The following is a 10,251-nucleotide window of genomic DNA, read 5'->3' as shown; positions in this document are numbered from 1 at the left end:
GTGACAGCTTTACTTCTTCTTTTCTGATTTGGATTCCTTTTATTTCTTTTTCTTCTCTGATTGCTGTGGCTAAAACTTCCAAAACGATGTTGAATAAGAGTGGTGAGAGTGGGCAACCTTGTCTTGTTCCTGATCTTAATGGAAATGGTTTCAGTTTTTCACCACTGAGAACGATGTTGGCTGTGGGTTTGTCATATATGGCCTTTATTATGTTGAGGAAAGTTCCCTCTTTGCCTACTTTCTGCAGGGTTTTTATCATAAATGGGCAGCACATGCGATATTAAAATTTACCTTTCACTCTTGCCTTTTAAATGACATCTGTAAATAATTTAAATATCTGTAGGAATATTTCTACTTCTTTTCTGTTTGTCTACTGGCGTCTGCAGAGTTCCCATCTGAATTTGGAAATCTATAATAGATAGTATAATGGCTCCACAGGACATTGCATTGGGTTCCTTGGAACTGGAGGTAAATCATCTCTACAAAAGTTTCCTTCTTATAGTTGAAGAGCCCATACTGGTTTGTCTACAAACATTTGAAAGTCTCAATTATTTTCCCACTCTTTGAGCCCTAATCAGATGTTATTTTTGACAAATTATTTTTCCCCTCTTATTCATGAGGTCACCACTCCTTCCTTTTTATTTTTCAAGAGGCATTATACATTCAACTTCAACAGATGTATTGCTTTAAAAATGCCTTATCATGAGTTATATTCATCTGTGAAAATAGATGTATGGACAAAATAACTCAAAGAAAAGTTTATACCAAAACTCATGTAATGGGTGTTGAATGGTTCCAATCACCTGGAAAAAAAGGTGTTACATTTAGTAATCATTGAGAGTTGCTAATCAAACATCCTGTGTTTCTTTTTTCCCCTGTTCTTTTATTTTCTGCTATTTGCATCAACTTGGGCTCAGGGATTTTGGCCCTGGATTCCAGCCCATTTTTCCCATTGGAAGTTTTTCAGAAATCCTGTGGGTAAGAGAGCATGTGGTTTATGATATTTATAAGTGTTTGAGCTCCCTAATATGCCTAGTTACTGTGGAGACTAAAAGCAAATAGGAACGTGCAATGAAAACAAACTGACAAAGGCTGAACCGAAAAGACAGCTTAAGAATGGAAAGTGCATGGCATTATTCTGCAGTCCTTTCCAACTGAAGTTTAGAACAGGTCATGTTCAGTGTCCTTTCTTTGCAAAGAGGCCAACTTAAAAAATGATATTATTTATCAATACTGAAAACAGACATCAGATAACCCTCACAGCTTAGCGTAATGCACAATGAAAGCTTTCTGACATTTGAATTGATTCATTCTGTATGAGAGATTATATATGCTTCTACTGCTGTTTGCTCATTGCTATTTTAAAATGTTACTTTTTTCTTCTGGATAAATATTGCATATATTTACCTCAGTTTACTCATTATTATAACAAAACAGGACCTCATACATTTAAACCACATTATTTGTAAGTTAAATCCACTTTTCATAGACAAGTTTTCCTTATCTGAAAAATGAAGGTGAAAAATGATGCTACTCTGTTTGCTACCCCACTTCCTTCTGTACCTTTGCCTTCCTGGCTTTACCACTTCCCTTTTAATTTTTATTATTTAAAAGAGATGCTGTTTTTTACTCTAATACTTGATGTCTAAGGACACTCCCGGCTTTAACAATACCAGTCTATTCTGTTTGGTATCTATAGAATTGTCAGTTAATACTAAGCAAATAGCAAGGGTGCTACTATTTGATGCAAATGAATAAAATAAGAAACACTGTATTTCACTTAAAAATACTTTTCCAACATTTAAACATTATCTTATACATAAAAATACATCTCTGATATAAACATATTATAATTCTTCACACATATGCTTTTTATCCTAATTACAAACTCATCTTTATTTAGAAATGTTGAAAAAGGATTTTGGTTGGAGAAGAGAGGATGGTACCGGAGACAAGTACTAAAATAATAGAATTGGAAAGACCTGACATATGGGCTTTTTTAGGACTTAGTTTCTCCATCTGTAAAATTTTTTCTTTGGGGATATTTTTTGGAGGAGCTGTGATACTGTGGAAAGAAGATGAAACAGAGATTCAGAAGACTTGGATGCTGCTCCTGGCTCCACCATTTATTAACTGGATATACTTTCAGTTAATAAGCACCCTGACAAGGTCCTTGTAAGGATCAAATATATATGAAAGTACTTTATAAATTACAAAGGTCTATCTAAGTCTAATCTATTAATATTTATTGCTGTATCTCTAATTTACTAAGTGGGCTTATTTATAGGAGATGCACAATGCACTGTTTTTAATTAAATATTTTTAAATTGTAAAATGATGGATGCTTCTTGGAAGAAGAGAAACAATGCAAGAATATGTAAAGACAAAATTGATAACTTTCCTGTAAACCCCTTTCTTAATTCTCAGACACAAGTGATATTAAAAGCACAGTATATAACGTTCCACAACTTTGTTCATGTTCATGTAAGTTGTATATTAATACAGTTAACTTTAGTTTTACATTTGATAATTATTCTTGTTTTTCCTCATTATTCTTCACTTTTACATATTCTTGTGGCTTTGTTTTTTCATTCACTTTATTAAAGTATGTCATGTTTGTGTACTTTGTGATCTCTGCACATGAAAGGTAGAAGATCTAACATATTTTTAAAAATCACTTTATAATTTTATATGGTGAACGTACTGTAAGTTATTCAACTATTCCTTTATTGATGTCCATTCATGTTGTTTCCAAGTTTTTGCCACTAGAAATTATTCTAAATAAGCTTCCTTCTATAGCAAGACCTTAATTTCTATTGGATAGATTCATACAGGTGGGTCAAAAATGTATATTTTTAACTACAAAAGATAATATCTGATCTCTTGCTGAATTTACATTCACACCAGTTATGAATGAAGAGGGCCAATTTTTAAAGTTTGGTTCATCTTACAGATTTTTAAAAAGTCATCATGAATACATTCATTTTATTTGACTATTAATTATGTTGTGCTTATTTTCATATGCTAGTCTACTATTTAGAATTATGCCTGTTTTTATTTTTAGCCAGTTGGGGGAAAATCTATTTTTTTATCTTTTATTTGTCCATTTGTAGAAAGTTAAAACTGATAATATGGTAATATCAACAACCTTTTGTTCAATATTATTATATCTTTGAAGGCTCTTACAAGACTTAATAATTAGATAGTCTCTAATGTAATACACAAAAGCTTAATTTCAGCCAATGAAATTCTCTAGATCAATGCTGTCCAATAGGACTTTCTGCTATGATGGAAATGTTCTGTATCTACGCTGTCCAATATGGGATCCATGAGCCACATGGGAATGTTGAGCACTTGAAATGGAGTAATATGGCTGAGGAATTACAAACCAAATTTTATTTCATTTTAATTCATTTAAGTTTAAATTTAAATAGCCACGTGTGGCTAGTGGCTCCTTTAATGGAGAGGGAAAGTCCAAAGTTCTTTCATGTGCTTAGAATTGATTCTCTGGGCAGGGGAGGGGGAGAGTGTGGTTTTTTAACTTAAGAGTTAAAATATACTGAAATGGTTATTTTTGCATAAATAACCATTCGTATGTCTTACTGAAGAACTGGTTAGAATGACTCACACTCAGTCAAGTTGATCCATTTTGACGTGTCAAATCAATCAACTCTCTTGCAATCAGACTTAGCATTTAGATGCTCAACATTCAGAAATAGTAAATGATTCTGCTCATGTGAAATTTAGTTGGTCAACTATGAGGAAATGGCTCCATAATATTGAATGTCATGCTATTCTATTTTGCCAATATTCTGTTAATATATTAATACTTTTACAAGGTATGCATTCTTAATTCAATAGTATATATTTTTATGTAATATCTTGTAAAATCCTTTTCTATTTTTTATGAGAAAACATTTTATTTTACCTAGGTTCTGCCTCATGTGACTTTAGTCAACACTGGAGTTTTTTTTAAAGGTAAATTTAATAAAAGTAAAGTATTCTACTATTCTCCCTGTATTTTGAATTTCCTATAATTAGCACCTGAAATGATTTTTCTCTCTTCCTCTGATCTGATATCAGATTGAGTCTCATCTAATCATGAGATTTCAAAGCAAATACTTTGAAGGAGGCTTTTTTTTTCCTGCTATTTTTTCTTTGCAGAAAGAAAAGTCAAGAAAAGTTCTAGCTTCTAGCTGTTACTGGCACAAATCTGGGCTCATTAGAGCTATCCCAATTTGTAAACCTTACCAGTTTCATATGCAAACATTGAGGGCTTGAGTAGCAGAAAATGTAATCCTATTACAGTCTCATGCTGATTAGCCTTGGTAATCACCTGGCTTCTTTCTCAGATACTATTAGTATTTGTGGTGGTTTCACATCCTTTCATGTAAGAAAATATGATTTTGGCTACAGCTGCTTCCAAGGTTCTCTTCTGTCAGAGAAATATCTGCATATCTGCAAATATCAGCATAGTCTCTTTTACTTCTCAGTTTGAGTTTTAGTAATAAAATATCTAGATAGATATTTTGTTACACATCCATTAAATTAAAAATTATCTATTTCACAAAATCACTTAAAAAATACTCTGTAATCTCAAGCAGTGGAAAAGGCTTTTCAGTTCAAATCTACCTGAATTTGAGTCTCAGTGATATCAAAAACCTACAACATAACAATACACAGTACAACAAAAAATGTAAGCCTTGTTAAGCAGGAAGTTTAAATAAAACTAAAGTGTATCTGATAGTTTACAAGCATAAAATAAAAAGGACTGCTTTTGTTATTTCAACATGAGTAACTTAGAATGTCTTAAGACTACTATAAATTCTGATTAAACATTGATTAAGAAAGCTTACACATATTAATCAAACTGTCAAAAATTAAATACAAAGAAAGCATATTAAAAGCAGCAAGGGAAAAACAACAAATAACACACAAGGGAATCCCCATAAGGTTAACAGCTGATCTCTCAGCAGAAACCCTACAAGCCAGAAGGGAGTGGCAGGACATACTGAAAGTGATGAAGGAGAAGAACCTGCAGCCAAGACTACTCTACCCAGCAAGGATCTCATTCAGATTTGATGGAGAAATTAAAACCTTTACAGACAAGCAAAAGCTGAGAGAGTTCAGCACCACCAAACCAGCTTTACAACAAATGCTAAAGGATCTTCTCTAGACAAGAAACACAAGAGAAGGAAAAGACCTATAATAACGAACCCAAAACAATTTAGAAAATGGGAATAGGAACATACATATCAATAATTACCTTAAATGTAAATGGACTAAATGCTCCCACCAAAAGACACAGATTAGCTGAATGGATACAAAAACAAGACCCTTATATATGCTGTCTACAAGAGACCCACTTCAGACCTAGAGACACATACAGACTGAAAGTAAGGGGATGGAAAAAGATATTCCATGCAAATGGAAACCAAAAGAAAGCTGGAGTAGCAATTCTCATATCAGACAAAATACACTTTAAAATAAGGACTATTAAAAGAGACAAAGAAGGACACTACATAATGATCAAGGGATCGATCCAAGAAGAAGATATAACAATTGTAAATATTTATGCACCCAACATAGGAGTACCTCAATACATAAGACAAATACTAACAGCCATAAAAGGGGAAATCGACAGTAACACATTCATAGTAGGGGACTTAAACACCCCACTTTCACCCATGGACAGATCATCCAAAATGAAAATAAATAAGGAAACACAAGCTTTAAATGATACATTAAACAAGATGGACTTAATTGATATTTATAGGACACTCCATCCAAAAACAACAGAATACACATTTTTCTCAAGTGCTCATGGAACATTCTCCAGGATAGATCATATCTTGGGTCACAAATCAAGCCTTGGTAAATTTAAGAAAATTGAAATTGTATCAAGTATCTTTTCTGACCACAACACCATGAGACTAGATATCAATTACAGGAAAAGATCTGTAAAAAATACAAACACATGGGGGCTAAACAATACACTACTTAATAATGAAGTGATCACTGAAGAAATCAAAGAGGAAATCAAAAAATACCTAGAAACAAATGACAATGGAGACACAACGACCCAAAACCTGTGGGATGCAGCAAAAGCAGTTCTAAGGGGGAAGTTTATAGCAATACAAGCTCACCTTAAGAAGCAGGAAACATCTCGAATAAACAACCTAACCTTGCACCTCAAGCAATTGGAGAAAGAAGAACAAAAAAACCCCAAAGCTAGCAGAAGGAAAGAAATCATAAAAATCAGATCAGAAATCAATGAAAAAGAAATGAAGGAAACAATAGCAAAGATCAATAAAACTAAAAGCTGGTTCTTGGAGAAGATAAACAAAATAGATAAACCACTAGCCAGACTCATCAAGAAAAAAAGGGAGAAGACTCAAATCAATAGAATTAGAAATGAAAAAGGAGAGGTAACAACTGACACTGCAGAAATAAAAGAGATCATGAGAGATTACTACAAGCAACTCTATGCCAATGAAATGGACAATCTGGAAGAAATGGACAAATTCTTAGAAATGCACAACCTGCCAAGACTGAATCAGGAAGAAATAGAAAATATGAACAGACCAATCACAAGCACTGAAATTGAAACTGTGATTAAAAATCTTCCAACAAAGAAAAGCCCAGGACCAGATGGCTTCACAGGCGAAATCAATCAAACATTTAGAGAAGAGCTAACACCTATCCTTCTCAAACTCTTCCAAAATATAGCAGAGGGAGGAACACTCCCAAACTCCTTCTACGCGGCCACCATCACCTTGATACCAAAACCAGACAAGGATGTCACAAAGAAAGAAAACTACAGGCCAATATCACTGATGAACATAGATGCAAAAATCCTCAACAAAATACTAGCAAACAGAATCCAACAGCACATTAAAAGGATCATACACCATGATCAAGTGGGGTTTATTCCAGGAATGCAAGGATTCTTCAGTATACGCAAATCTTTCAATGTGATAAACCATATTAACAAACTGAAGGAGAGAAACCATATGATCATCTCAATAGATGCAGAGAAAGCTTTTGACAAAATTCAACACCCATTTATGATAAAAACCCTGCAGAAAGTAGGCATAGAGGGAACTTTCCTCAACATAATAAAGGCCATATACGACAAGCCCACAGCCAACATCATCCTCAATGGTGAAAAACTGAAAGCATTTCCACTAAGATCAGGAACAAGACAAGGGTGCCCACTCTCACCACTCTTATTCAACATAGTTTTGGAAGTTTTAGCCACAGCAATCAGAGAAGAGAAGGAAATAAAAGGAATCCAAATTGGAAAAGAAGAAGTAAAGCTGTCACTGTTTGCAGATGACATGATACTATACATAGAGAATCCTAAAGATGCTACCAGAAAACGACTAGAGCTAATCAATGAATTTGGTAAAGTGGCAGGATACAAAATTAATGCACAGAAATCTCTGGCATTCCTATATACTAATGATGAAAAATCTGAAAGTGAAATCAAGAAAACACTCCCACTTACCATTGCAACAAAAAGAATAAAATATCTAGGAATAAACCTACCTAAGGAGACAAAAGACCTGTATGCAGAAAATTATAAGACACTGATGAAAGAAATTAAAGATGATACAAATAGATGGAGAGATATACCATGTTCTTGGATTGGAAGAATCAACATTGTGAAAATGACTCTACTACCCAAAGCAATCTACAGATTCAATGCAATCCCTATCAAACTACCACTGGCATTTTTCACAGAACTACAACAAAAAATTTCACAATTTGTATGGAAACACAAAAGACCCCAAATAGCCAAAGCAATCTTGAGAAAAAAAAAAGGAACTGGAGGAATCAGGCTCCCTGACTTCAGACTATACTACAAAGCTACAGTAATCAAGACAGTATGGTACTGGCACAAAAACAGAAAGATCAATGGAACAGGATAGAAAGCCCAGAGACAAACCCATGCACATATGGACACCTTATCTTTGATAAAGGTGGCAGGAATGTACAGTGGAGAAAGGACAGCCTCTTCAATAAGTGGTGCTGGGAAAACTGGACAGGTACATGTAAAAGTATGAGATTAGATCACTCCCTAACACCATACACAAAAATAAGCTCAAAATGGTTATAAAGATCTAAATATAAGACCAGAAACTATCAAACTCTTAGAGGAAAACATAGGCAGAACACTCTATGACATAAATCACAGCAAGATCCTTTCTGACCCACCTCCTAGAGTAATGGAAATAAAAACAAAAATAAACAAATGGGACCTAATGAAACTTCAAAGCTTTTGCACAGCAAAGGAAACCATAAACAAGACCAAAAGACAACCCTCAGAATGGGAGGAAATATTTGCAAATGAAGCAACCGACAAAGGATTAATCTCCAAAATTTACAAGCAGCTCATGCAGCTCAATAACAAAAAAACAAACAACCCAATCCAAAAATGGGCAGAAGACCTAAATAGACATTTCTCCAAAGAAGATATACAGACTGCCAACAAACACATGAAAGAATGCTCAACATCATTAATCATTAGAGAAATGCAAATCAAAACTACAATGAGATATCATCTCACACCAGTCAGAATGGCCATCATCAAAAAATCTAGAAACAATAGATGCTGGAGAGGGTGTGGAGAAAAGGGAACACTCTTGCACTGCTGGTGGGAATGTGAATTGGTTCAGCCACTATGGAGAACAGTATGGAGGTTCCTTAAAAAACTAAAAATAGAACTACCATATGACCCAGCAATCCCACTACTGGGCATATACCCTGAGAAAACCAAAATTCAAAAAGAGTCATGTACCAAAATGTTCATTGCAGCTCTATTTACAATAGCCTGGAGATGGAAACAACCTAAGTGCCCATCATCGGATGAATGGATAAAGAAGATGTGGCACATATATACAATGGAATATTACTCAGCCATAAAAAGAAACGAAATTGAGCTATTTGTAATGAGGTGGATAGACCTAGAGTCTGTCATACACAGTGAAGTAAGTCAGAAAGAAAAAGACAAATACCGTATGCTAACACATATATATGGAATTTAAGAAAAAAGAAAATGTCATGAAGAACCTAGGGGTAAGGCAGGAATAAAGACGCAGACCTCCTAGAGAACGGACTTGAGGTTATTGGGAGGGGGAAGGGTGAGCTGTGACGGGGCGAGAGAGAGTCATGGACATATACACACTAACAAACGTAAGGTGGATAGCTAGTGGAAAGCAGCCGCATGGCACAGGGATATCGGCTCGGTGCTTTGTGACCGCCTGGAGGGGTGGGATAGGGAGGGTGGGAGGGAGGGAGACGCAAGAGGGAAGAGATCAGTTTTGGCAGGAGGGCTAGGAGAAGGGGACAGGAGGCATGAAAGCCACTCCTTCTATGTGCCAAGCACCAATGTCTTCAACCCTCACCACAACCTTCCAAGAGATGTTGTTTGGCCCCTTTCATAGAGGAGAAAATCAAGGCTCATAGAAATTAAGCATCAGTTAAATTAAGAAATTTAATTAAGGTAAATTAAAGTATTAATTAGTTTAAGAAATTTCATCAATAAGTATATGGTGAAATGGAATTTTAAAAAATTAATTTTTTTTGCCAGCGAAGAACCACAAATCCTCCCTGTTTCCGTGCAGTGTTGACTTAGTTGTTTCAGTGTTCTTTGTACACTGTGCACCTCACATTATAAATTATTTGGTAGCCAGAACTGCCTGGGCTTACTTACTCAGAACAGAGCACCAGGAAGCTTAATGCTTAAGACCATATTTCGTCAAATCTTAGATGCCATCAACTGGAATATGCACCATCATTTCATAACTCATGGAGAAAGAAAACATGTTAGGAATTGTTAAGACTCCCCGATCGAGAGATGTCAAAATGTGGGAAAAAGGAAAAAAAAAATGTGGGAAAATGTGCATCTTGGGAGTCCATGTAGAGTGAAAAAAATTTTTTTATGATGATGTTGATGAAGTGTCAAATTCCAGTTTGCTAATCCACCCCCAGATTTACTCACGATTTAGGTTTCTTACGTTTTAACTCAGATTGTTTTAAAATATTTTAAGTAAATTCTCTTTGGATAATTCTTTTGAAAGTTTTTCATTGTTCAAAATATGGTACTATTAAAAAATATCTCAACAAAAAAAAAAAAGAAAGCTTAGATATTCTAAATCAGAAGGATAATGAAAAGAATGTAACTGTTACAAAGTTTCAAATATAACCTTTTTGCTGATAATGTATTGTGCAAGATTAAGGATGAGT

This window comes from Lagenorhynchus albirostris, chromosome 8 (assembly GCF_949774975.1).
Source record: "Lagenorhynchus albirostris chromosome 8, mLagAlb1.1, whole genome shotgun sequence".
NCBI classification, from domain to species: Eukaryota; Metazoa; Chordata; class Mammalia; order Artiodactyla; family Delphinidae; genus Lagenorhynchus; species Lagenorhynchus albirostris.
This window is presented reverse-complemented; position numbering follows the sequence as displayed.